The sequence below is a fragment of the Engystomops pustulosus genome, chromosome 4 (genome assembly GCF_040894005.1).
Source record: "Engystomops pustulosus chromosome 4, aEngPut4.maternal, whole genome shotgun sequence".
Taxonomy (NCBI): Eukaryota; Metazoa; Chordata; class Amphibia; order Anura; family Leptodactylidae; genus Engystomops; species Engystomops pustulosus.
The window spans coordinates 58,723,468-58,751,415 of NC_092414.1; the positions used below are offsets into that span (position 1 = coordinate 58,723,468).

General features: G+C 45.1%; 1 protein-coding gene and 1 long non-coding RNA gene across 2 annotated transcripts in view; one reads left to right on the top strand and one right to left on the bottom strand.

The window, feature by feature from the left end:
- Positions 1-4,740: 4,740 nt before the first annotated feature.
- On the bottom strand, positions 4,741-27,944 carry LOC140126485 (uncharacterized). Its single transcript, XR_011854849.1, has 3 exons — positions 27,685-27,944; positions 21,547-21,743; positions 4,741-4,915 (listed from the first exon to the last, which is right to left on the bottom strand). It is a non-coding gene; the product is annotated as an uncharacterized lncRNA (long non-coding RNA).
- The window catches only part of NSD1 (nuclear receptor binding SET domain protein 1), a 38,716-nt gene continuing 38,175 nt past the window's right edge, over positions 27,408-27,948 (top strand). Inside the window, exon 1 of the mRNA XM_072145994.1 lies at positions 27,408-27,947. The gene's annotated coding sequence lies outside the window, so the exon portion shown is untranslated. The remainder of the gene's footprint in view (position 27,948) is intronic.

The following is a 27,948-nucleotide window of genomic DNA, read 5'->3' on the forward strand; positions in this document are numbered from 1 at the left end:
AAAATCCAAGCCCACAAGAATACGGCGCAAATGTGTTTTTTCACCAATTTCGCTGCATTTGGAATTTTTTTTCTCACTTCCCAGTACACGGCATGAAATATTAAATACCACCCCTTTGAAGTGTAATTTGTTACACAGAAAATAAGCCATAACACAGCTCTGTACATGAAAACATAAAAAAGTTATAGATATTTGAAGGTGGGGAGTGAAAAATGAAAATGCAAAAACGAAAAAGGGCCTCAGCGGGAAGGGGTAAATACTGTGCTGCCCCCATGTATGCAGCTTATTGACACTATTTCATGCAGTTCTAGGGCAATTGAAGGGCATATCCAGGGTTCATATGCATGTGCGCTGCCACCCAAGTATGCGGTCAGGGCTGGTGGCCTCTTTCTTTATTATCTCTACAGGATAGTATGAAACCAGGTGGGCTGAATGCATGGCCATTGGCCTTCCTTGGAATTTCAGGCCACCTAAACCATCCATTACATAATTGCACTACTGGACATAAGTGACATACCGGTATTACATGAATAATCCACCTCTTACCAATGAAACCGGTACTGTTCAATAGAACATACGTACTGTGCCAATTTGTCTCTCAATTCTCCTTCATCTTTTTGCTTACTGTTTTCCGTTATAAAAGGAAAAACAATTAAACAACTAAAAAAGACCAAGTGAAATGAACTGGTGCCCTCCATAGGACTTGTTGGCCTCTCCTTTCATGTTAGGTCGGGATGCCTATAGTCAGACTTCCCAGTGATCACACACCTATCTTACTCTTCTGAGAGGGAAAACACTTCCGCCAAAAAAATAGATAACTACCGTATATAGAAGTAGACTTAGAGAGGACCTGTCACCCCATTTATTGGCACTAGGAGCTGCTTACTAAAGTAAACAGCTCCTAGTGCTTGATCAAACGCCGCAGTGTTAGAGTGACAGCGTTACCGGAAACCTCCGGTAACGCTATCAAACACTGTGGCGGGGTATAGTGTAATCATCGGACAGCTTGCAAATGTATTCATGAGGGGTCGGTCCGAGGCGCTGCCTCTACCCCGGACCGCCCCGCTCGCTCCATAGGCCGGCATTGACTGCCACGCGCTAGGCGGCAGTCACCGTCCCTAGTCACGCCCCAACCCCGCCCCCTCATGAATACGTTGGACAGCTTTGCGAGCTGTCCGACAATTACTCTATACCCTGCCGCAGTGTTAGATAGCGTTACCGGAAACCTCACTCTATCACTCTAACACTGCGGCGTTTGTTCAAGCACTACGAGCTGCTTACTTTAGTAAGCAGCTCCTAGTGCCGATAAATGGGGTGACAGGTCCTCTTTAACATCGGTGACCTGTAGAGTTTAACACTATAAAGTCATTGAAGGCCTTCTTCTATTTGACCTTTACATAGGTGGGGGAAATGACTTCAAGGCTCCAGATACAGATGAAAAACTCGGTTTTCAAAGATATAGAAGCTCAAATGAAGTTTTTAGCTGGTATGGATCTATAGTACTCTGACGTGAGCAGCAGGATTGTGCATATGGGAGGCATACTGTAAGTGAGGGCACTATAGAATAGGCAGTGGCATCCTCCATTAGCTATGTGCATATTTCCATGTCTGTGTTCACTATAAATTAAGCATTATGTTACATGATCTATTCTCCATCCACACACATTTCTATTCCTAGAAGCTATATTCAGTACATTTTCCTTTAGAATGTATATATTCATCATTATGTTATCAGAGTTCAGATATGATCAGAAGACGTAGCAGACGTAATCTTTGTGCAATATGTCATTTCCTTCTGAGGTTTGGAATTAGAATATAAACCCCTGTGTTTAATGAATATCGCATAGGACCTGCGCAGTTACAAACCCAACCATGAATAACTTGTTGAAGAGTTTCTGTATTGCATTCAGCATGTTTTATTTTAGAGGTGTATTATCAAGACCTACAGTAAAGGGAAAATTTGATGAACTACTATCTGAAATTGAAAGACTTAAAAATCACACTTACTCGGTAAGAACGATATAATGTCTGTTATCAGAAATTTCTGAGACCCTTTCACACTCTGGATCTTTGTTTTATGAACTTCCCTCTTAAAACTGACATTTAATGGCAAAATAATACAGAGCGCATATAATAATAAGTTTTTATATAAATTTTAATATCGACTAGGGTCTAACTTTGGTTATGACTGGTTTGACAAATCACCCTATTGATCATGTTTTAACTTATACTGACCAGGTGAAGGGGATAATATGATATGTTATCCTTACATACATTTTCCTTGTTTCATCTTCTCACTGCATAACTGTAGCAGAATTTCTGGTTACCTCTTCTGACAACAATAAGCGTGGTACTTCTTACATATATTTTTATTTGTGACGGACCCCTCTGTCCACTCTTACCTCTGGTGAAGTCTCTGGATGCTTTACTTTAGTCCCAGGCTGCAAAGATCAGCTGTAAGGTGTCTGTAATGACGCTTTAGTGATAATCCTTATTCCCATGACAGCACAAAATTTTGAAAATCTATTTGTAACACCAGCAAAAAAAATGTCTGGAGTTACAATTATAAAATATACAGTTCCGACTTACATACAAATTCAACTTAAGTACAAACCTAAATAACCTATCATGTACGTAACCCGTGGACTGCTTTTACTTAGTGTCATTGTTTTTATTAGTAGTAGTAGCAATAGTAGTATTTCAATGATCCTGTATAAAATACGAGCTTGTAACCTGGATGTTTGCTAAAATGTATTCATTTTGTGAATTTTGTTTTTATTAAATCTTATCTATTATTTTTCAGGAGGAATGTAAATTTGTTCCAGTAATTGGTGAAATAAAGGTAATACAATGTATAATACATTTTCATCCTACTTTTATTTTAAAACCAAATATGATAACATCATCAATGTATTAAAATAATTATAAGATTTCATGAAATATTTGCAATTTAGAATTAAAAAGGTAACTACTATGTATTTATATGTGCAATGTGTTTTCAAATAAGTAAAATGTGCTTTAATGTTCAACAGATATGTTAAACATACAGATTTATTTCAGTTTCAGTTATAGTTTGATATTCACTTTTAAAAGGGAATCTCCTGATCATGATGCAGAAATTGTAACAGGGCCTCCACCTATTTTTTATGTTTATTACTGGTGCTTTTATTAATATTATTATACCCAGGTGTGAATTGTCCCTTATAAATGATACTAGTAAAACAATCTATTACAATTGTCATGGGCTTTCACTGCAATGCAATTGTATCACTGTGAAAATAACATGTGTTTTAAGTTTCGAATATTAAAGAGGTTCTTACATGTAACTTTCTAAGATGGCCCAAATACGGATTATATCCTGATTTTTTTTAAACAGCAAATATTGCATTTTGATAGCTTACAGTATTAGCACACATCACCATATAATGATATTTGTTCTGTATAGGAACTGATGCTCATTCAAGTCAACTCTATTCATTTCAGGATTCTTCATTTGAGGATGTTAGCTGCAGAGCTGTAAAAATCCTCAAACTGTTGGAAAAGCCAGCTTGTCCTGCTCCAGGAAACAGCTTATCAAAAGCTATTAGGATTCTGACAAGAAATATTGGGAATCAGACAAATGTAAGTATAAGTCTGAAATGTATAAAAAATGATAATAAACCAGGATAAACCAGGGACACTTACTCATAGATCCAGGCACTCTAACTGCGGTAATATTCTTATATTTGTTATCCTTGGCTTTCTTTCTTCTAAAATGAACTTTTAAAATTATGCCAAAGAGCCTGTAAGGCTACTGGGGCGGTTTCCAGAGCCCCTCTGTGCTGCAGATTCACAGGCCGTTACAGTGTCTCACCCTGCCCTTGCTCAGCACTGCACTCCCTCTGTTCGATGTAATCTCACTGCAATACAGAAAGTTTCAGGACACGATGGGAAGGGGGAGCGTTCCTTGCACACTGTAACAGCCTGTGAATCTGCAGCATGGATTTACTCTTGGTACCTCCTCAGCCTTTCAGGTTCATTTGCATAATTTGAAAAGTTCATTTTAGAAGGCAGGAGGCCATGCATAACAAATTTAAGAATATTACCACAATCACGGTGCCTGGAGCTATGACTAAGTGCCCTTGGTTTATCATGCTTCATTTTGATATTGAATATCCTTTAAACACCCAAACTTGTGAATAGTTTGTGAACTATGTATGAAGAGGAGGAGGCCATTTATCAGGACAGGCATTTCATACCTTGGTCTTTATAACCTAGCTCTGTGCTGCCAGAGTGATTAGCCTAATATATGACAAGGTTCATGCCAGTATGACCGTGATGTAAAGTAATGATTGCAAAATAGAAAAAACATATATACAATACATGATTCAAATGTGTGATGCTGGCGTGAAATATTCCTATAATGCAAAATCATGAGCAGTTTACAATTTCTACATTATTAATAACGAAAAGAAAATGAAAAGAGCCAGGCTTGGAGTGTCCACAGATGAACGGGTGAATTCTCTGGTGGGCCCTTGAGCTTGGTAGGCCTCTACCTCCTGCATAAGTGATACGTAGCAAAGTAAACTCCCTGGCCCACATTTATTAAAGTGTTCGCACCAGTTTGAGTTTGCACTAAAAAGAACATGCAACCTGCTTGCACATGTATTTATGAAGTATTTGCACCACTTTTGTGTTACGGCAGAATTGTGTCACATGCTCTATATTAAAGATGCACCAAAAAAATTGGTATACTTACTGATCAGTGCAGGGAGCGCCAGATGAATTAAGGCGGAGCGTCAGTATTTAATAATCTGGCGCATTCTGCGGATTGGTGAGACTTTGCACTACTTTTGATAAATCTGGACCACTGTTTTTCATGCAGATGTACAGAACAAGATTTTGTCAGATTGGCAATTAGCATTGTAGTCCAATTCTGAAAAAAATAAAACCCACAACCGGTTCCTCCATAAGAAGATTTATTGTTAAACAGCATTATAATTGTATGCAAATTGGAAAAATAAAATCATTGATGGAAATTTATCAAAAGTGTCACAAAATAGAACAGTCCACATGTGGACTAAACAGTCTGACACTTTGCCAGCATTATTGCAGTGCCTGATGCTGAATGATAAATCTGGCGTAAGTTAAGTCGTACCTTACGCCATTAATTTGTCTTGGTTACGGTAAATCTTTTTCTTGCTTACAACTATTATAAGTTGGTCTAGTTGTTATTGCATTTGCATAACTTTTATATGCAAAGCCACGTCCCCTTTTGTAATGTCATGTCACTTTTGTCATACTAGCCGCAAAAGTGTCTAAAATGGTGTAAAACCCTAAATAAATGTGGTGCAAGGTGTTTCAGACAGTTTCCTGGCACAGATTTAAACAGTTTGCTAAATCTCTCCAATTGTATCTATATTATCAAAATGTTTTTGTCTCTATATGTTAGACACTGGGAGGATTTATAAACGCACTTGCGGCAGAATTCTGGGGGTTTTGCACCAAAAACAGTGTCTAAAATGCCTTGCACCAGAGTTATAAAGACTTTTAGGTCTTTTTTTTACACTTTCCTGACTTGTCTGATTAAGGGGGCGTGGCCATCGGGATATGTGTGTGGTCTCAGGAAAAATGGGCGTGGTTTGCTGGAAATGTTCTGGAAATTCTGCCGCACAGTTTAGACCAACTAAAAGTAGGTCTAAAGTAGGAACCAACAGTCTTATCCTGCACCAGGATTCATCAGTGATAAATCTGCCGCAGCAAAAGACTTGTGTTTTCCAGCTAGAGACTGGCGGAACCTGAGACACATTGTTAAATAAGCCCCCCCCCCTATTTTATGATACTGATTTTTTTTTTCTTTATCAGCAGACTAAATGCATTATACAGAAGAACACAGAGGAAGATATTTACACATTTCTAAATGATCTTTATAACTATATCCAAGAACATAACTTGAAATCCCACCAATATGTTTAATATAATGGATAATATGTTTTAAATATTGGTTGTTTACATATTTATTTCTTAACTTAAAATAAAATGTTATTTATTTAACTTGTAATTCTTTTTATAGATGGTATGTATTTATCTTGCTGTGGGTAATGTTTTAGAAAACTTAAAATATGAGCTCTTAACTGATATTTATTTATTGATGTGTTTATAACTAAATGTATTTATAAAGTAAGAGTATATAATCGTATCACACATATTTATTTTTTATTATTTATTTGACATATGTATCTAATATTGTGTGTTAAATGTCATGACCAGAAAGCAAAATGACAATTTATGTCACGTTTTTATTGTTACCATATTGCTAATTCACGAAAGGATGATAACCTCCAAGTACGTCAGCCAAGAGTAATTATGCATCATTCTGAGTGTACAATTATTTGTTAAAATTTAAATAATATTATTTTTTTATCTTTAATATTTGTTATTTAAATTGTATTTCTATTATTGATTATTCTATACAGTTTTTTGTATTTTTACATTCTTTTCACATTAAATGTTGAAGTGTAAAAACAATAAAAAAAACCTGTAAACTGAATTCAACCTGGTGCTGTTTATTTAGGAAGTGTCTAAATTGTCTTTAGACTCTAAACTCATGGGACTTAAACAACAGTGTCAAGGCAGACCTTTTACCATCAAGCATGACTTTCAGGAAGCCTAATTACATCATGTGGGATGACAGCCAAACCAGTATATTCCAGAAGGAACAGATTCCCAACTGTAGACAGCACTGCTTCAACATGGTTGCGTCTCTTCAGTAGAGTGTAGGGAACTGGTTTAGCTGGATGAGAGGCTTTTGACTAGGTTCAGGGAGTAAGACTTCTCCTTACAGAGACATTGCCAATTAAGGCTGCCTTGCAGGTGTGTGAAGACTTATAGCCATAAATACTCCACTAGGGGATTCTGGAAAATAAGCAAATAAGTTTTCCAGGATGGGACAAGAAATTAGGCAATTCTGCAAGTCATTCTTCACAGTAATGGGGCTGCCTTACCAGGTAGCAAAACAGATGTGGTTTTTCTTGAACCATTCTGGAAAACTTATTTGCATATTCCCCATTATCCCCCAGTGGAGCATCACTGGCCGTAAGTCTGCACACACCTGCAAGGTGGACTTAATTGGCAAATTTGCCAGAGATAAGGACAGGTAGATATGGACTTAGAATGATTTAATAATTGCCATGGCACATAGGTAGAGGGATAGCTATAAATCTGAAATAACTGCCCTTTTCAGGGCAATAATTGGCAATGATTGTAACTGCATTTCTAATCTCAAACGGTCTGACACAGCAGTCACTGCATTTCTAATACCACAGGCACTGCATTTCCAATATTAAACCGTCTGATAAAGAAGTCACTGCATTTCTAATCTCAAACTGTCTAATACTGCAGTCACCACATTTCTAATCACAAAAGGTCTAATACAGCAGTCACTGCATTTCCAATTTCAAACTGTTTCATAGTAATCACTGCATTGCTCATTGCAAACATCTCATACATCATTCACTGCATTTCTAATCTCAAATCATCTCATACATCAGTCGCTGCATTTCTAATCTCAAACCGTCTCACACCAGAGTCACCACATTTCTAACCTGAAAAGGTCTAATAAAGCAGTCATTAAACTCAAACAGTCTCTTTTACCAGTCACTACATTTCTTATCTCAAAAGGTCTAATAAAGCAGTCACTACATTTCTGATCTGCATTTCTTAGATCAAACCATTTCATACTTCAATCACTGCATTTCCAATCTTAAACCATCTAATACATCAGTCACTAAATTTCTAATCTCAATATAGCGGTTACTGAATCTCTAATCTCAAACTGTGTAATACAGCAGTTACTGCAGTTCTAATTTTCAACTGTCTCCTATAGCTGTTGCAACCGATACAAGGCAGAGAGATTATTGCGAATACGTCCCAATATGTAGCTTGCAACCTGTGTGGAGTCTGATCAACCCCACAGCAGGTCACTACACAACACGGGTAACACTGCAGCGGTAGATTCTGCCTGGAAAGGCAGGAGTTAATTGTTTAATGTGATGTCATTCCATCAGCCAATCACACCTGTTATCATATTGTATTGTAAGCTGGGATGTAATTGGAGGAGGAACCACCACCTGACCAGGAGCTGAGGAGAAGTGACGGTTGGAGAGTGCCAACAGTCAGTTCAGTCAGTGTAGTGAAGAGACAGAGAACGCAGTCTGACAGGAGTCAGTCAGAGGAAGTCTGACAAGAGTCAGTCAGAAAGACTAGTCAGCCAGACCAAGCAGTGAGACAGTAGAGCTCTGAGGAGTTAGTGAGAGTAAAGGGGTATCATCCTACCTTCATGGGTGATATCTGAAGTAACCCAAGACAAGCTGAAGCATCATACTAGGACACAGCTATATCCCAGCCTGCCCTTGCATCCAGGCTGGTGATCAATCCCTGTGGTTCCCTCTCCAAGTGCATCCCCAGCATTTTCCTATTTTGTCAAGATTCATTTGGGTACGTTATCCACTGTTCCTGTTGGTCCCAATAAAGAAATGTAAGTTGCTTTTAGACAACGTCTGCCTCCGTCTGGTCCCTGCTACTACGGCTGTCACCATCACGGGCACCCTATCCATTACACAGGGACTCATGCTCCAGACCCCAAACGGTTGCCCCAGGGAGAACTGCTATAACAGCCTCTCCCTCATCAATTCTTGCCAACACCACCTGCTGGAGACCTGCCAGGCTGTAGCACAGCCCTCCGGTCCCCATACCAAGCACCGTGAAACTATCGTGCCTAGGCCGCAACCGCCAGCCACTCCAGTATTCCGGGCCCCGGCTGTCTCCAGGCCACAAGAGAAAAAGGCTAGGCCCCGGTGGGGGATGTTGCACAGTCACCACACTTCTAATCTTAAACCGTCTCATATGACAGTCATCACATTACTAATCTCAAAAGGGCAAGCAGTCACTGCATTTCTAATCTCAAACAGTCTCCTATAGTAGTCACTTAATTTTTTATCTCAAACTATCTAATCCTGCAACCCCTGTATTTCCAATCTCAAATTATCTCATACAGCAGTCACCGAATTTCCAATATCAAACTGTCTCATACATAAGTTACTGCATTTCTAATCTCAAACCACCTGATCTTCCGCTGCATTTCTTATCTCAAAGTGTCCAATATATAGCCACGTTGGTAACTGCTACTGCCCACTGTGCCTAGATACTCAACTGTCCAGCCCCGGGAGACTTTTGGAGCAGGACAATGAGGAGGAAGAGAAGGAGCAGCTCTATTCACAGCAGGGTGGCACCATGGCCGGTGCCAGCACCCGGCTTACCCGGGCAAGTGCCGGGGCCCCAGAGGTCCCAGAGGGGCCCACGGCACACACTGAAAACATAGGAAAACTCAATTACATCGGCATACTTTGCCGATGTAATTGAGGGAAGCGCCACACTCACAGTACCGGCGCGGCTGACAGGGGGGCGGCACCGCAAGCGGGCATCCACAGAACACAATTGCATCGGCGCGGCCGATGTATTTCTGCTGCGTCTAATGCTGTGCAGGACGCTGGCCGACGTGATGACTTCATGGCGCCTGTATATTAATATTGGTTTCTTAAGGTCTGCGTTTTTAATGCCACCACATGAGCTACGGGGCCCAGTGAGGCACTGTCGCCCAGGGGCCCAGTGAAACCTGGAGCCGGCCCTGGGTGGCACACATCACATCTTACAGGAATCACTGGAGCGGGACTGGAGCAATGTGGAGGAAGAGACACCTCCCTCTGAAGGCAGCTTTTCCTTGCCTCTGGGTAGCATGGCTTACATGAGCCACTACATGCTCCAACGCCGGATACTCACCAGTTCCAATTACTGGGTGGCCACCCTGCTGAATTGTAAGGATAAGATGGCATCCTTGATTCCACCACTACCTGTAGAACATGAGAGAAAAATCCCTCTTATGGTGCAATACTGGTGAAGACATTGAGGGCTCAGTGGCAGCATAAGGCCGAGAAAGAGGAAGTTGCCAAAGCGGCAACAGTACCACCTTGATAGGGAGGATAAACATGGTCACAATGTGGAACTCCATGTTTAATTCTCCGCAACCTACATCACCATTGGATACAGCACGTAGTACGAGGTGGAACACTGGTGGAAGATTATGTGTCAACGCTTATCCAGGTACTCCCCATTCAAGTTCTGGGTCCGTAAACTAGACCCATGGCCAGAACCTGCCCTTGGAGGTGTCTGCTTGCTCTGTAGCACATGTCCTGTCACAATGTTCACCACTACCAGGGGCATCACCTCTGACATGAGGCAGGGCCTAGATGAGTGGTAGGCAGAAGTAGCCGTGAATGCAGCCTAAGACGATATGGGCACAAAGCAGGAGAGAAACTGTGTTGTGGAAAAGGCTACTTCTAATTGCTTTGTTATGTATGGATGAGAGGTTGATGGTGTACTTAAAGGAATATTCCCACTTCGGCAAATTAATGTTTGCATGATGAAAAATAATAGCATTTTCCAATATACATGCTGTCTGAATAATGAAAAGTTATACACATTTCCAATATACTTTCTGTATCAATTCCTCATGGTTTTCTAGATCTCTGCTTGCTATTCTCCTATAGAAAGGTTATATGTTTACTTCCAGGCGAGAGGTGTCCGGCTCATTATATTACACAGCTCTGATTACTCTCTATGATATTACGAGCAGTGCACCTGTGTGACCATGGTCAGATTTCTGTCCACTGAAAATAAACAATGAAGCTTTCTAAAGTATGACAGCAAGCAGAGATTTAGAAAACAATGAGGAATTGATACAGAAAGTATATTGGAAATTTGTAGGGGAGTAACTACAGCGGTAGCAGCCATAGCAGCCGCTATGGGGCCCGCAGTGTCAGAGGGCCCCGTCATCTGACCTTACACAATAAAGAATGGAGGATGTGCACCATTATATCTATATTGTACAGCAAACGTCCAGCATAATATGTATATAACATATACTGTGATGTATATATGCAGTATCTGTGATGTGTATATGGTGTCTGTATATATACCGTATTTTTCGGCCTATAAGGCGCACCGGAGTATAAGGCGCACCTCCAATAAATGCCTGCTAAGACATCTAGGTTCATATATAAGGCGCACTGGAGTATAAGGCGCAGGATCAAATGCAGTACCTAAAAATGACCAGCAGGTGGCAGACCTGTGCACAGTTCAAGCTAGCTACACTTCCCGGGAAACTTGTCTTCAGCGTGTCAGAGAGCTCCGAGCTCAGAGGTATGGCTGCTGGGGGTTAATGCAGGGTGATGCAGCAGGGGTTAAGCGGTCTCCCTCTGCCCCTCCTCCTTCCCTCCTCAGGCAGGGTGTTATTCCTGTGGGGTTCCCTGTGGCTCCTTCTCTTTCCCCTGTTACAGGGCTGTCAGGTATGGGGGATTTCTTACTGATGATGATGATTGCCTCGTGGTCGGCACTATGGCAGCTCCGGTCTCTCCGTGCTAGGGGAGGGCAGGATGGGCACAATGTTAGTGTTGGTGCCAGGGCACTTCAGAAGCTAGGGACCCTGTATACTGTGTGGGAAGGTGCAGGAAATTTCTGGGGTTGGAGCTATTAAACACTGGTAAATGTACAGTACATCTTGTATTTAGCACATTTCTGTATAAGTTCATATATAAGGCGCACCGGCCTATAAGGCGCACCTTTGATTTCTGAGAAAATTAAAGGATTTTTAGTGCGCCTTATAGGCCGAAAAATACGGTATGTGAGTATGTTGCATAAGGCACTGTATGTATGTGTATATGCTGTGTGTGCACATGAGTGTATTTCTATGTGATTGTAGCTCGCATGTGTGAGTATACTAATATGTATATTTTTTAATTGGGAATGGGGGGCCCATGCAGAAGCCTGCTAGGGGCCCTGTCTCTCCTAGTTACGCCACTGTATCTTTTCATTATTCAAACAATATCAATTACTTGCTGAAATGGGAATACCTCTTTAATATATGTGAGTATACTGCTACCGTTAGTATGTGAAAGTCAGCGGGGCAAAATTTGTCTTGTCTGCCTAGGGCACCAAAATACCTTGTATCAGCCTTGCTATGGCAGACACTCATAACAGAACAAAAAGTTTTCTTTTTTTGTTATATATGGGTAATGAGGTTTACATTTTTATTAGAGAGGTTATTTCCCATTTGGGAGGGACTTTTTAAGGGGGCATTGTAATAAAGCAATATGCCACCCATTCCTAGGCCATCACATTGTTAAGCGGTACTGAGATATTAACTTTTATTAGAGAGGTAATTTTTATGGGAGATGGTTTGTCTCTTGAATATAGAAGGTTAATTTTGGTAATAAGGAAACGTGCCCACTACTCTCGTCAATGTGCCTTGAATCCATGTTTACATTGCTAGTGGTTACTGGTGTATGATTTTGGTCCATTGGTCCCCGATTGTTTTTGAAAACCTCCATTATTCTGTGCAGTTTACATTTGTTTTAGGGCTATAATGCAAGAAGGTAGACTAAGTATTCAGTCAACATTGAATAGTCCAATGGTAAGCATGCCTATGGAACTTCTGCTCAGAAAAAGTGACCAACTAAATGTTCCCTACAGATAACTTAGCTTACATTACATATTGTTAGTACATCTACCCTGTAGCTAATGCACAATGCCCTGGTTAGCATCTTAAAATTACAATATAGACATGATCATGCTTCATATTAACATTGTCTAAATTTGGTGGACATGCCATAGGATGCATGACCTGGTTGCCAATGCCTAATAACAATCATATTTGGCATGGCCCACTATGGTCTCAGCAGATCCACTTTGGACCCAGGCTCTAGCACAATAATGGTCTATCCAAAGACAATGATTTTACTCAACACCTGTTCCACTTCCTTCTCCAATCTTGACCCAGCAAGGAGACATGAATTGTTCAATGCTAAGGCTACTGATTGTCTGAAAGGGCATTTCCAATCATTTTGCTTAATTTTATTAACCCATTTGATAGCCCCTGGTATCAATATTTACAAATATGGTAAACCCCTTCACACCTTAGCCCTCATGCACACTAACTTATATACCTCAGACATTACAGCCAAGGTTTCTGACGGACTTTGCACGTTCCTTTTGGTGTAAACTGCCTCCACAGGTATTCAAGAAGTTTCCGCGCCACTACTGTGTCGCACGCACGCACGCACTACTGTGTCGCATGTTCCGACGCTCAATCGGACTGTGCGCCAGATTTAACATGTAAAGTCTGTTGCTCGCCATATGTTAAAGGTGGACCAAAAAAAAGTTGGTGACAGTGCAGTGAAGAGCCAGATTCCTGATTTCTGGTGCACGTTCTTAATGATTATGTCGCACCCAGCATTATACACAGGCAGGGCACCTTTGGTGCAGTTTCCTACATGTATGTCATCTGTGTGCCATCTGTATTTGAAGATCAGTTGCAAAGGGACACAATCATGTGACACAGTATGGGGTTCAGACAAGCTACCAACAGCATTTCCCAGCCTCCCATGCGGCTCAGAAACAGGTCAAATACTGTTGATGAATGAAATGGCCCAAAAAAAGTCCATGAAAACTGTATTTTGCAGCATAGGAAAATGTATTTGTGTGCAGGAAGCCAAAAGTTTGAAAATTATTTAGTTTCTTCATAAACTAAAAATCACATCTTAACACACAAATCAGCTTTTATTCTTCACATTTACTAAAACACAGAGAACACTTTTTGGTTTTGCACAAATGTATCACCCAACACTGCCCCCAAAATTTTTGCAACTTTTTTGTGAATCTTGCGAGTAAAACTGCAATTTATAAGTCCATAGACTCCAGTAATGGCATTTTTTTCTTGGTAAGTAGTGAGGTAGATTATTGCCTTTGTATCCATCCTGCGTGAAAGGAATGAAGAATAGGAATAAAGTATAATTCAGACTTTATCCCTAAACATTGTGGTTGTAGTTCATGCATTGCTCCTGCAGATGGTGCTATAGTATAAAATCACAGAGCAAATGTTAATAGGCATGAATCACATCTCCCTTTATGTACAGTATAATGTGCTTCCTGAGGAACACAAACATTGGATGAAAACAGCAGATCCCCTGAAAAGTGGAAAACTAAGCATCAATAATACTATTGCAGCAAAGCCGTTGTATCTGACAAAACAGCAAAGTGTTTATAATTCAGTAAATATTTAGGTTCCTTTCTTTGTATAATGAATTAATAGTTAAGTGTTGCAAGATGGTGCAATAAAGTCGTTGCAACAGGAGATTCTCACGTAACTTATTAGACGGTTTTGTCATACATTTATAGTATAACGACTAGAGATGAGCAGACCCAAACCACAAACTTCATTAGTAGTTTGGGACTGGGAGCGGATCAAACAGAATCTCCCCATCCCCCCTTCCCCTAAGGATGATGGCACACGTGGTGTTTTGAACGCGTTTTTGACCTGTCCGTCAAAATACGCATGCATTAAAAAACATTTGAAAAAGCATGCATTTTTGAAAACACATCCGTTTTTGACAGGTTTGACCAATTATCTTAATTCAAACTGGTCAAAAACGGATGCATTTTCAAAAAATGCACACGTTTTTTGACAGACTCCCTAAAAACTGGCCAAGAAACGCGTTCAAAACGCCACGTGCAATCGCAGCTGGCACTGATCGTGGTCGTTAACTCTTTAAAAGCCGCTGCCAACATTTAAAATGCTAAACCCCGCACGCCAGTGTTGTAGGGTGTTGCCTTTTGGGGAAGATTGTCAATTCTCGATGACGGGATGAAGAGCGACTATGCTCCCCAAAATGTCAGTCTGCATCTGTGGTAATTTAAATGCTGCTAAATACTTTGCCAACAGAGTTCAATTTGTTACATACCTCCCAACTTTTGGAAAGGCGAACAAGGGACAAAAGATTAGATTAGCATGCCGTAAAATTTTTTACCCCTAAGTCACACCTTTTGCACTCCCCCACACAGTATAGTGCACCCCTTAGTGCCCCCTATTCCCCTCACACTGTGTCCCCCTATACTGCCCCCAACATACTGTGCCCACAGCAGCAGCTCCCCTCATACTTTGCCCCCCAGCAGCAGCTCCCCTTCATACTTGTCAGGCTCCAGGGGCAGTGGATCCCCTGGACCACCACGGACGATGATGTAAGCCGACATCTGGGACAGGAATCTATGTGATACCCGGTTTTCACCAGAGCCACCTGCACAGCAGGTTGGATACGCTGCGGCGTGGTACCACCAAGTCGTTACACAGGTGTGACTTTGTCCGCAGAGGAAGCCAAGGCGAGGTACAGTGACGTTGAGCAGAATCGTCGGGGACAGGCAGGAGGTCAGGTTGGGCAGCACGGGATTAGAGTCGGGGGCGTAATAATAGGTCAAAGCAGGATTCTGGGAAATGGCCAGCGGCAATTAACAGTGATCTGGCCCTTTAAATCTTCTGAAGTTGGTGTGCGCACCTTAGGAGACGGGGATGCGGGAATCACGGGCATGGGCGACGAACCGAAGACAGAAGCGGGACAGGTAAGTTAGAGCAGCGGAACGCTGGGGCACAGAGAGTCGCGCGGGAGCACATGTGAAATTACTGTGCCCCCCAGGCAGCAGCAGCTCCCCTCATACATTGCCTCTCCTCAGCAGCTCCCCTCAAACTTTTCCACCCAGGCAACTCCCCTCATAATTTACCCTTACGGCAGTACCCAAAGGAGAATGTCTATTCATGGAGTAGGGGTGGAGCTTACCAGTGGGAAGTGCTGTATTGCCATTGAGAGGGAGCTGGCAATGAGCTTGTCGCACCTCCTGGACGTGACAGCTGCAGATTTGCAGCGCAGGGATGGGGACCAGGAGGGGGGACGCTACAATGTGGAGCACTGTGGGAAGAAAGCAGGAGAAGTGTCCTGCATATCTCGGTGTTCCGCCTCCTGGTCCCAATGAGCAATTCTTGTAGGAACCAGGAGGCGGGAAGCAGAGGAGATGTGCAGGAAAAAGCGGAGAAAATGGGAACAAACTCCCAATTGTTTGGGACAGCCATGAAAAACCGAGACTGACCTGCCACATCCAGGACAGTTGGGTGCTATGCAGTTAACACCCGTGACTGATGCTGGCACTGATCGCTGATGTTACTAGGGTGGTTCAAAGTCGGCTCCCATTAACCTTTAGTTCTCAGTTTCTCCTTCTACCTCTTATGCTCTGCTCCCAGACTTTCTTGCTCTGTTACCATAGTAATGATGTGTGTAACTGCCATCCTTGCACATCCTCACAACACTAGTCATACTGGATGCAATGCAACCAACCGACTACAGCCAAACGTAGTGGTGATCACATGACCTGACCAGGCAGGTGCAGTACATGTGATCAGTGGACATCTTTTGTCCTGTGTCTGCTCCATGCGGAAGAAATCAACAGACTGATTAAAGGGCCAGTAGCATTTAATTCTTCATTACATTGTATGTCCACAGCATTTTACTACTAAGGGGAGCAACTAATTACAAATTAGCTTATATTTTAAGGATCCATTTGTATATGAATTATGCTGATTTCTGGAATACCCCTTTAAGTACAAGTTCCATACCAGCAGCATGGTGGCAGAAGTGAGACCTGTTAATCAGGAACAGGGGGCAGGGCAGTGCAGTAAACAATGAATATACAGGACACACTCACTGTGATTGGATTCACCTCAGGTGAGTTGCATATAAACATACAAAATTATTATTTAATACTGCAGCCATGGAAATGAACCATGTAGGTATAAAGGCAATGCTTTTTAGTCATACTTTTCATGAAGTATGTATTTTGGGTGGGTTAATTTGAATAGCAGGTTCACTTTACACATATATACTCAAGTATAAGCTGAGTTTTTCAGCACAAAAAATGTGCTGATAAACCCTTACTCAGCTTATACTCAAGTCTATGAAAAATACCCTCTGTACCCACCTTTCCGACCCCCCCCCCTCTTCTGTCCCTCCTCTTCTGTCTTCAGCTCCACACTACATCATAGCGTGTGCGCCGCCACCATCTCAGACTATGATGTCAGCAAGCGGCTGACGTCATGGTGTATGCGACGTGTATGCAACGGGAGCTGGAGCTGAAGACCTTATGGGTTTAAGACCTGAAAGTCATTGATGGTAACTTACTCAATGGGAGCTCTGCTGAAGTCACATTAATGGTAATTGGGTCTGAAGACTGAGCCATAGAAACAGTGTTGGTAGAACCAGCATTGACAGATACTGTCACCACAGGGTTAACAGATACAGAAGCTGGACTCAAAGCTCGAAAGGAAGCCGCGGCAGCAGGACATATACACTCACCGGCCACTTTATTAGGTACACCATGGGACCCCCTTTTGCCTTCAGAACTGCCTCAATTCTTCGTGGCATAGATTCAACAAGGTGCTGGAAGCATTCCTCACAGATTTTGGTCCATATTGACATGATGGCATCACACAGTTGCCGCAGATTTGTCGGCTGCACATCCATGATGCGAATCTCCCGTTCCACCACATCCCAAAGATGCTCTATTGGATTGAGATCTGGTGACTGTGGAGGCCATTTGAGTACAGTGAACTCATTGTCATGTTCAAGAAACCAGTCTGAGATGATTCCAGCTTTATGACATGGCGCATTATCCTGCTAAAAGTAGCCATCAGATGTTGGGTACATTGTGGTCATAAAGGGATGGACATGGTCAGCAACAATACTCAGGTAGGCTGTGGCATTGCAACGATGCTCAATTGGTAGCAAGGGGCCCAAAGAGTGCCAAGAAAATATTCCCCGCACCATGACACCACCACCACCAGCCTGAACCGTTGATACAAGGCAGGATGGATCCATGCTTTCATGTTGTTGACGCCAAATTCATGACCTCTGGCATCAACAAGGCATTTCCGCCCACAGAACTGCCGCTCACTGGATGTTTTTTCTTTTTCGGACCATTCTCTGTAAACCCTACAGATGGTTGTGCGTGAAAATCCCAGTAGATCAGCAGTTTCTGAAATACTCAGACCAGCCCTTCTGGCACCAACAACCATGCCACGTTCAAAGGCACTCAAATCACCTTTCTTCCCCATACTGATGCTCGGTTTGAACTGCAGGAGATTGTCTTGACCATGTCTACATGCCTTAATGCACTGAGTTGCCGCCATGTGATTGGCAGATTAGAAATTAAGTGTTAACGAGCAGTTGGACAGGTGTACCTAATAAAGTGGCCAGTGAGTGCAGGTATAGCTTATTATAGCTTGTCTGAAAACTTTTCAAACTGGTTTTAAGCATACTATTATGTTTTAATCCAATGTTTACACCAGACCTAGTGCTTATGGTATTTTTCTGGTGCGGGGCTGCATCACTTTGAGCAGTCATATTTCTGCCAAACCTTAGTGGTGATACACGCAGGTAAGGAGGGATTGCAGAGGCTACTGATAGGGGTGAAAAAAAAAAAAAAGAAAGGGAAGCCCAATTTGGTACACAGTATACCACCGCAGCTCCCAACCAAAATCCAATCTATGACCCAAAAGAGAGCCGGAAAAAAGCCATCAAAGGATAAATAAAATTCATAATATATTTTATTAGAGTGATAATATACAAAATACAGAATACCACATAGTAGGGAAGAAAATGGGGGGAAACAAATAGCCCCTGATGGAAATTGAGGCAACCATGGAAAACATAAGCGCCCTAGAGAAACCCCAGAACCTAAAGGTAAATAGTAGTACTCCAGACTGAAAATAGTTGTGAATAATGCAAACGGGAATGTAAACAGAAGAATATATCCTCAATTCAGTCCTATGTAAGGTGGGGACCGGAGGTACCTTCCGGCTCCCACTGTGCACATAATCAGTTAATGCTGACCCGTAAGCATGGTGGTAGGTTCAATGTGGGATCCTAGGAGGCCAATAAACTACACCCCCGCTTATAGGCGCTTATGTTTTCCATGGTTGCCCCAATTTCCATCAGGGGTTATTTGTTTCCCCCCATTTTCTTCCCTACTATGTATTCTGTATTTTGTATATTATCACTCTAATAAAATATATTATGAATTTTATTTATCCTTTGATGGCTTTTTTCCGGCTCTCTTTTGGGTTACTGATAGGGGTGAACCTAGACGCTCTGCTGCCTGAGGCAAATTTTAAAAACATACCCACCCCCCAGGACAAAGAGTTATATACTGTCCTTAGTGGTAATAATCAATTGGTAAAGAGGCTGATCACACATGCTCCCTGCCATATATTGTGCTATTTCTAGCAGCCCACGGTCTGAAATGCTCTCTTTCCTACAACTGTCCCCTTTTCTGTGGCTCCCTCCTGATGCTGCTTTTTTTGTTGTCTGTCTTTATAAGAAGGGGGCTACAGAAAAGGGGATACTATAATGTGCCACACACAGCTATAATGTTCCCTTGTCTTTGGCCTTTTCACTATGAGGAAAAATATATACATACCGTATATATCCACTTTAGCCCTACTTCAATGAAATGTCCACAGTAGAGTCTCACCTTTAAAGAAATTTCCACAGCAGAGCCCCTACGCCTTTGCAGAAATGTCCACAGCAGAGCCCCCCTTTACACAAATGTCCACAGCAGAGGCCCCCTTAAATTAAATACCCACTACATAGCCTCCTCCTGTGGCCTCCTGTCCTCCATCCTCCTCTACCTGTGGCCTCCTGTCCTCCAGCCTCCTCTTTCTGTGGCCTCCTGTCCTCCAGTGGCCTCCTGTCCTCCTCTTCCAGTGGCCCCCTATCCTCCATCCTCCTCTTTCTGTGGCCTCCTGTCCTTCATCCTCCTCTTCCTATGTGCTCCTGTCCTCCAGCCTCCTCTACCTGTGGCATACTGTCCTCCATCCTCCTCTTCCTGTGGCCCCCTGTTCTCCATCCTCCTCTTTCTGTGGCCCTCTGTCCTCCTGCCTCCTCCTTCAGCCCTCTCTCCTCCAGCCTCGTTCTGTCCTCTAGCCCCCTTTCCTCCAGCCTTCTCCTCCTGCAGCCTGTCCTCTAGCCTCTTCCTGTGGCCTCCTATCCTGCAGCCTCCTCCTGTGGCCTCATATCCTGCAGCCTCCTCCTGCAACCCCCTGTCCTCCAGGCTCCTCTTCCAGCCCCCAGTCCTCCATCCTCATCCTGTAGCACCCTGTCCTCCAGCCCCCCCCCCTGTTCTCCAAACTCATCCTGTGGCCTCCTATCCTCCAGCCTCCTCCTGTGGCCTCCTGTCCTCCAGCATCAACCTGCAGCCCCCTTTCCTCTAGCCTCCTCCTGTAGGTCCGGTCCTCCAGCCTTTTCCTCCTGTCCTCCAGCCTCCTCCTGTAGCCTCCAGCCTCCTGTCCTCCAGCCTCGTACTCCTGTACTCCAGCCTCCTCCTGTAGACTCCTGTCCTCCATCCTCCTCTTTCTGTGGCCTCCTGTCCTTCATCCGCCTCTTCCTATGTTCTCCTGTCCTCCAGCCTCCTCTAGCTGTGGCATACTGTCCTCCATCCTCCTTTTCCTGTGGCCCCCTGTTCTCCATCCTCCTCTTTCTGTGGCCTCCTGTCCTCCTCTTGTGGCCCTCTGTCCTCCTGCCTCCTCCTTCAGCCCTCTCTCCTCCAGCCTCGTTCTGTCATCTAGCCCCCTGTCCTGCAGCCTCCTCCTGTAGCCCACTGTCCCCCAGCCTCCTCCTGTCCTACAGTCTCCTCCTGCAGCCCCCTGTCCGCCAGCCTCCTCCTGTAGCCCCCTTTCCTCCAGCCTTCTCCTCCTGCAGCCTGTCCTCTAGCCTCTTCCTGTGGCCTCCTATCCTGCAGCCTCCTCCTGCAACCCCCGGTCCTCCAGCCTCCTCTTCCAGGCCCCTGTCCTCCAGCCTCCTCCTGTAGGTCCGGTCCTCCAGCCTCTTCCTCCTGTCCTCCAGCCTTCTCTTGTCCTCCAGCCTCCTCTTCCTGTGGCCCCCTGTTCTCCATCCTCCTCTTTCTCTGGCCCTCTGTCCTCCTGCCTCCTCCTTCAGCCCTCTCTCCTCCAGCCTCGTTCTGTCCTCTAGCCCCCTTTCCTCCAGCCTTCTCCTCTTGCAGCCTGTCCTCTAGCCTCTTCCTGTGGCCTTCTATCCTGCAGCCTCCTCCTGTGGCCTCATATCCTGCAGCCTCCTCCTGCAACCCCAGTCCTCCATCCTCATCCTGTAGCACCCTGTCCTCCAGCCCCCCCTCCCTGTTCTCCAAACTCATCCTGTGGCCTCCTATCCTCCAGCCTCCTCCTGTGGCCTCCTGTCCTCCAGCATCAACCTGCAGCCCCCTTTCCTCTAGCCTCCTCCTGTAGGTCCGGTCTACAGGAAATCTAAGTGGCCAATTGCTACCGTATGGATACATCTACAATAAGGCCTCCTAGCCATGAATATAGCGTAAAATAGAAAAAATATGTCCATCCAGTGAAAATACCTGCAATGCTTATACCCAAAATATAAACCTGTAGCAAATACATAAATATATTCCACCAAAGAATATACCAAACACATAGATACCAATGACTAGGCCACATATAATAATATCCTGCACTTATAAATATACACCAAAAATTAATTTACTACACACATCAATATATATCAGCGTTACATGTACTGCACGTCTGGGCTGCACTCGGGCACAGACATCACTTACTGTTATGCTGCTGCTGTCTCCTATGTTGGTGTCGGCCTGGTCCATCACGTTCTTCTTTCTGTAGTTTCCTCATTGTTGCCAATCCCTCTCCATCAGGTAGAGAACATCATGGAAATGTCTACAAGCAGTGACTTATGTTTGCATAATTTGCCACCCGGGTGACTGTGGCTTCTGGAGAAGATCTCCACACTCTGTCCCTAAAAAAAATCACAGTTAATACAATGTCCCCTAGATCAGTGTTTCCCAACCTTTTTGTATCTGGGGACTGGCAGCACCCACCCACAGTTTTTTACCTGGGACCGGGCCGGGTAACCCTCCTACCATGGTCCCTGGAAATAAAATTGTGTGCCCCGCAAATAGTCCATATCTAACCCCAACCCATATAATGTGCCATTTACTGCAGCCCCACATTTAAAATACCCCCTTTCCTGCAGCTGCTCTTTTTTTCTGTATTTTTCTGTTTTAATGTTTTAATAAGAAGACAGCTACCCCTTTTTCCATACCAACCCCCACACACCTATACTGTCCCCTTGTCTTTGGGTTTTTCACTGTGAGGGAAAAAAACGTACATACCACATATATGCAAGTCTAACCCGACCTGAGTGTAAACTGAGGTACCTAATTTAAAAAAAATTGGTAAAACTTGTCCTGGAGTATAGGCCTTAGTTGGGAAATGTAGCTGCTTCTCTTTAATAAAATGTCTAGCAGCCTCCACTCACTAATAACATGTCCAGAACTGGCCTACCTTCACTAACAACATGTCCAGCAGCGGCCTCCCCTCACTAATAACATGTCCAGCAGTGGCCTCCCATCACTAATAACATGTCCAGCAGTGGCCTCCCGTCACTAATAACATGTCCAGCAGTGGCCTCCCGTCACTAATAACATGTCCAGCAGCTGCTTCTCCTCACTAATAACATGTCCAGCAGCTGCCTCCCCCCACTAATAACATGTCCAGCACCGGCCTCCCCTCACTAATAACATGTCTAGCACCGGCCTCCCCTCACTAATAACATGTCCAGCAGATGCTTCTCCTCACTAATAACATGTCCCAGGAGCGGCCTCCCCTCACTAATAACAAGTCCAGCAGCAGCCTCCCCTCACTAATAACATGTCCAGCAGCGGCCTCCCCTCACTTACAGCAGGTCCCAGCACTGACTCCCCTCACTAATTTCATGTCCAGCACTGGCCTCCCTTCACTAGAAACATGTCCAGCACTGGCTTCACTTTACTGATAACATGTCCAGAAGTGGCCTCCTTTCACTAATAAAATGCCCAGCAGTAGCCTACCTTCACTAATAACATGTCCCAGCAGCGGCCTTCCCTCACTAATAACATGTCCAGAAGTGACTTCCCTTCACTAATAACAGGTCCAGCAGCAGCCTCCCCTCACTAATAATATGTCCAGCAGGGGCCTCCCCTCACTGACAACATGTCCACCAGCTGCCTCCCCTCACTAATAACATATCCCAGCAGCGGCCTCCCCTCACTAATAACATGTCCAGCAGCGGCCTCCCCTCACTACTAACGTGTCCAGCAGTGGTCTCCCCTCATTAATAACATGACCAGCAGCGGCCTCCCCTCACTAATAACATGTCCAGCAGCAGCCTCTCCACCATTTATAAAATGTCCCCAGCAGTGCTACCCCCATAAAATGCCCACAGCAGTTCTCCCCCCCCCCCCACAATTAAATGTCCTCCAGCAGTGCCCACCCATAAAATGTTCCCCAGCAAAACTTTCCCACGCATAAAATAGCCCCTGGATTGCTACTCCACTAATTAAATGTCCACACTCACCTATGGCGCTCCTCTTCAACCGCCGGGGCTCCATCTCTTTTCAGATTCCCGGCAGTGCGGGCAGGGGCACATCTATGCACTCTGCCCGCACGCACCCGCTATGACGCCGCTTGATGACATCAGCATATCAGGTGCGTGCGGAATACAGCATAGACGTGCCTCTGCCCGTACTGCCGTGAATCTGAAGAGAGATCAAGTTGGAGCTGCGGATGAAGAGGAGCGCCGGAGGTGAGTATCCATTTTTTTTAACCGGGTGTTCCACGACCAGTTTTGGGCCGCGGCCCGGCGGTGGAAGACCACTGCCCTAGATAACAGCTAAGTGCCTCTGCATATACAGATAATACACTGTGATCCTTCAATATACTATAATATATACTACTATATACTACCATATAATTTCCCCCTCATTAATCAGGTAGCCCCAGCATACTTTCCCAGTATATAAGTAGCCCATGCCCTCAGTATGTAGACAGTCAATATATATTCAGCCAGCCCCATTGTATATAGCCATCCTGCCCCCCTGTTGTATATAGCCAGTATGCCCCTAGTATATAATTAGCCTGCCCCTCTGTAGTATTTAGCCAGTCATTCCCCCTGTAGTATATTCCCAGGCTGTCCCCTGTAGCATATAGCCAGACTGTCCCCTGTAGTATATAACCAGCCAGCCCCCCTGTAGTAGCCAGCCTGCCCCCTGTAGTATATAGCCAGCCTGCTTCCTGTAGCATATAGCCAACCTGCCCCTCTGTAGTATATAGGCAGCCTGCCCCCCCCAGTAGTATGTAGCTAGCTTGCTCTCTGTACTATATAGGCAGCCTGTCCTTCCCCCTTTAGTATTAGCCAGCCTGCCCCCTGTAGTATATAGCCAGCCAACCCCCCTGTAGTATATAACCAGCCAGCCCCCCTGCAGTAGCCAGCCTGCCCCCTGTAGTATATAGCCAGCCTGCTTCCTGTAGCATATAGCCAGCCTGCCCCCCTGTAGTCAATAGCCAACCTGCCCCTCTGCAGTAGACAGCCTGCCCCCCCAGTGGTATATAGCTAGCCTGCTCCCTGTAGTATATAGGCAGCCTGCCCACCTCTAGTATATAGCCAGCCTGTCCCCCTGTAGTACATAGCTAGCCTGCCCCCTTGTAGTATATATCCAGCAAACCCATCTATAGTATATAGGCATCCTGCCCCCTCCTGTAGTATATAGCCAGTTTTACCCATCCTGTAGCATATAGCCAGCCTGCCCCCTGTAGTATATAGCCAGCCCCCTGTAGCATATAGCCAAACTGTCCCCTGTAGCCTGCCTGCCCCCCTGTACTATATAGCCAGCAACTCCCCTGTAGTATATAGGCAGCCTGCCCCCTCCTGTAGTATATAGCCAGTGTGCCCCATCATGTAGTATATAGCCAGCCTTCCCCCATGTAGAATATAGCATGTATCCACCTCCTGTAGCATATAGCCAGCCTGCCCCCTGTAGTATATAGCCAGCCAGCCCTCTGTAGCATATAGCCAACCTGTCCCCTGTAGCATATAGCCATCCTGCCCCCCTGTACTATATAGACATCCTGCTCCCCTGTAGTATATAGGCAGCCTGCGCCCCTGTAGTATATAGGCAGCATGCACCCCTGTAGTATATAGGCAGCATGTACTCCTGTAGCATGTAGCCAGCCCCCCTGTAGTATATAGCCAGCCTACTCCCCTGAAGTACATAGCCAGCCTGCCCCCTGTAGTATAAAGCCAGCCTGCCCCCCTGTAGTATATAGCCAGTGTCCCCCTCCTTTAGCATATAGCCATCCTGTCCCCCTGTAGTATATAGCCAGCCTGCCACCCCTGTAGTATGTAGCCAGCCCCCCTGTAGTATATAGCCAGCCTACTCCCCTGTAGTGTATAGCCTGCCTGACTCCCTTGTAGTATATAGCCAGCCCTCCTGTAGTATATAGCCACCCCCTGTACTATATAACCAGCCTGTCCCCCTGTAGAATATAGCCAGCCCCCCTGTAGTATATAGCCAGCCTACCCACCCTTGTTGAGTAAGGCAAATCTGGCTCTGCAGTGCAATTTCTGCAACGGCCGTCTCTGCAGCCTGAGAAAATGTAAGGGCACTGTCACACGGGATGTTTTGGCTGCATTTGCAAATGCAGACCAAACCGCACCCATCGGGCGGGTTGTGGCCCAATCGCACCGGCGTTTCTATGCAAAACACCGGCGGCTCGTTCCCGATCGCAAGCGTTTCCATAGAAACACAGATGCGATCGGGCCGCAGCCCTGGTGGGTGCAGTTTGGTCTGCATTTGCAAACGCAGCCAAAACGTCCCGTGTGCCCACTCCCTTAGAGTAGCACAGGCATGTGTATCGACAGCATCCTCCGCTTACATTCTGTCTGTATGAGCACCCAACTGGCTGCCAACTGAACAGACAGACATTAGTGGCAGCCACATCATTAGCAGTCTCTGCCACGATATGGCGTTCGAGTCAGCATGGCGGATCAGCTTACTTGCGGTTCTGCTCGTATAGTTCTGCATGTTGCTATTCTACCCTTGCAGTAACATGAGCTGCATGTGTTAGGCAGGTGAATAGCTGATAACATCAGCACAGCATCCTCATACCATGTTTGCAATTCATATAGTAAAATACCCGATTTTATAAGATCCGGTTATTTCAGGGTATCATTTCTGCCTGATGTGGAAATAATAAAATCAAATAATTCCCCTACATGGACATAGCAAGATATGTGCCTGACAGGGGTGGCAACTTGTCAAGTACTCTTTAGCCCACATGATATATAAAGGGTCATAGGGATTTATAGGACCCTTATGCCACATGTTCAGGCAGAGGGATGAGCTCTTCTCAACCCCCCCCCCCCCCCCCCCTCTATTGGGATGCCTGGCGTGTACAGGGGACATACTCCTATTTGACCTACAGCTTGATATACAAAAGAGATTACACAGGGTATTTTCCAGGGCTTCTGCGCCACTGAAGCCCTGAAACAATTGTAAATGCTAGTTTATTGCTAGTACTTACATTTATTATGCCTCTACTCCAGGGATATGTGAAGGGGGGTGTAGCTGGTGGGGAGTGGGCCAGAGCAGGGTGTTCTGCGCTCTCGCTGCAGCCGGCTGATTTTCACATGTATATATATTTCTATGAGCTCTGGCGTATGATAAATGACCCCCTAAGTGTCTGGTTACAAATGTAACCTCTAAAGTTTTATCAAGAAATAGTGTACACATAACCCAGCCATTTTAAAATAAAGTTTATGTTTTAACAACCCCCCCCCCCCCTTACCTATTTTTGCTAATGTCTCATAACAATGGTTCACACTGAGGGTGTTTTTCCTCTCTTGCCCTTTTTTGTGTTTAGAGACACTGATAGTATCGTTATCTTTACAGAAACGCCAAGTGTGAATGCAGTCTCCAGGAGTTGCTGGTTATGCAGTTTTCCTAGGCAGACACTGGTGCTTTCCTCCTGTGTCTACATCTAGATTAATGCACAGGCTCCAATTTTTCAAAACCGAGGCCTAGTGTGAAGTATGAGGAGAGCCTGTAGGTGGCCACATGAGGAGGCGCAGAGCTCAGCTCCTGCCATGGCTTCATGTTTATTCATTCAGGGTGACAGGACTGGAGACAAATCCCCCTGCAGTTATTCCTAGAACATGGAGGGCAGCTGTGCCAGGGGTACATGCTCCAGGCTCTGCCACAGGCTATGACCCCCTGCCTGGCAGGCTCCCATCTATGAGAGAAGGTGTGCGCCCATCAGTCCGGGGGCAGCCTGGGGAGAGCACAGGCCGCGCCCGAGCCGCCATTTTGATATTGTCTGCGCTTTTGCCGCAGCTCATGTGTGTGGACACCAGAGACATTATTTCCCCTCAGTGACTTGATAGCTGGTGTCTGCATGGCCTTATTACAAGGGTGAGGGAGGAGGAGTAAGATGGAGGGCAGGGATATGACAGTGAGGTAGCAGCTGACCCCAAGCCGTTCAGCTCATATACGCCATGGCTTGTGGGCCGTGTACTTGTCATGTACACCGGCACCGGCAGGGGGTGTACACGCAGCCTCACACAGGGAAGTGCGGTGTGCGATTGTATAGAGCGCCCCCTAGCGCTGCTGTATACTGCACTGCGCACAATGGCTTCCCCTCACACTACAAACATCCTTTCAGCCATTTTCCTTGTAATATGATAATAATGGTGACCAGGCCGGACATGGCTATTTGAATGTCATTACCGGGGAGCTGTCAATCATGCAGGGACTTGGAGCCATGATTGTGCAATAGCCAATGCTAAGTACCCCGGCATTGTGCACTGCCCCCAGTGCCTGGCTTGTAGTATTACCCCTCCCCCGCCACCATATTGCCCTCACAGAAAGCCGACGTGCTTTCTCCCCTGGTGCCCCGGCACTCGGCCTCCTGACTGACTGCGGCTTCTCCTCCCCCACGCAAGGCTCCGCACGCCCTCCGTTGTGGTGCAGGGGGAGCAGCGGCGGCCTCTGCGCGTGCAGTGCGGAGGGGAGGAGGCGGAGGACGGCGGCGGCGGCGGCCGGGGGGGACACCGTGCAGGGAGCTCGTGCAGAGGGACCGCCGCGGGCTCCGGGCCTAGCGCTGTGTGTGTGTGATGAGGCGCACGG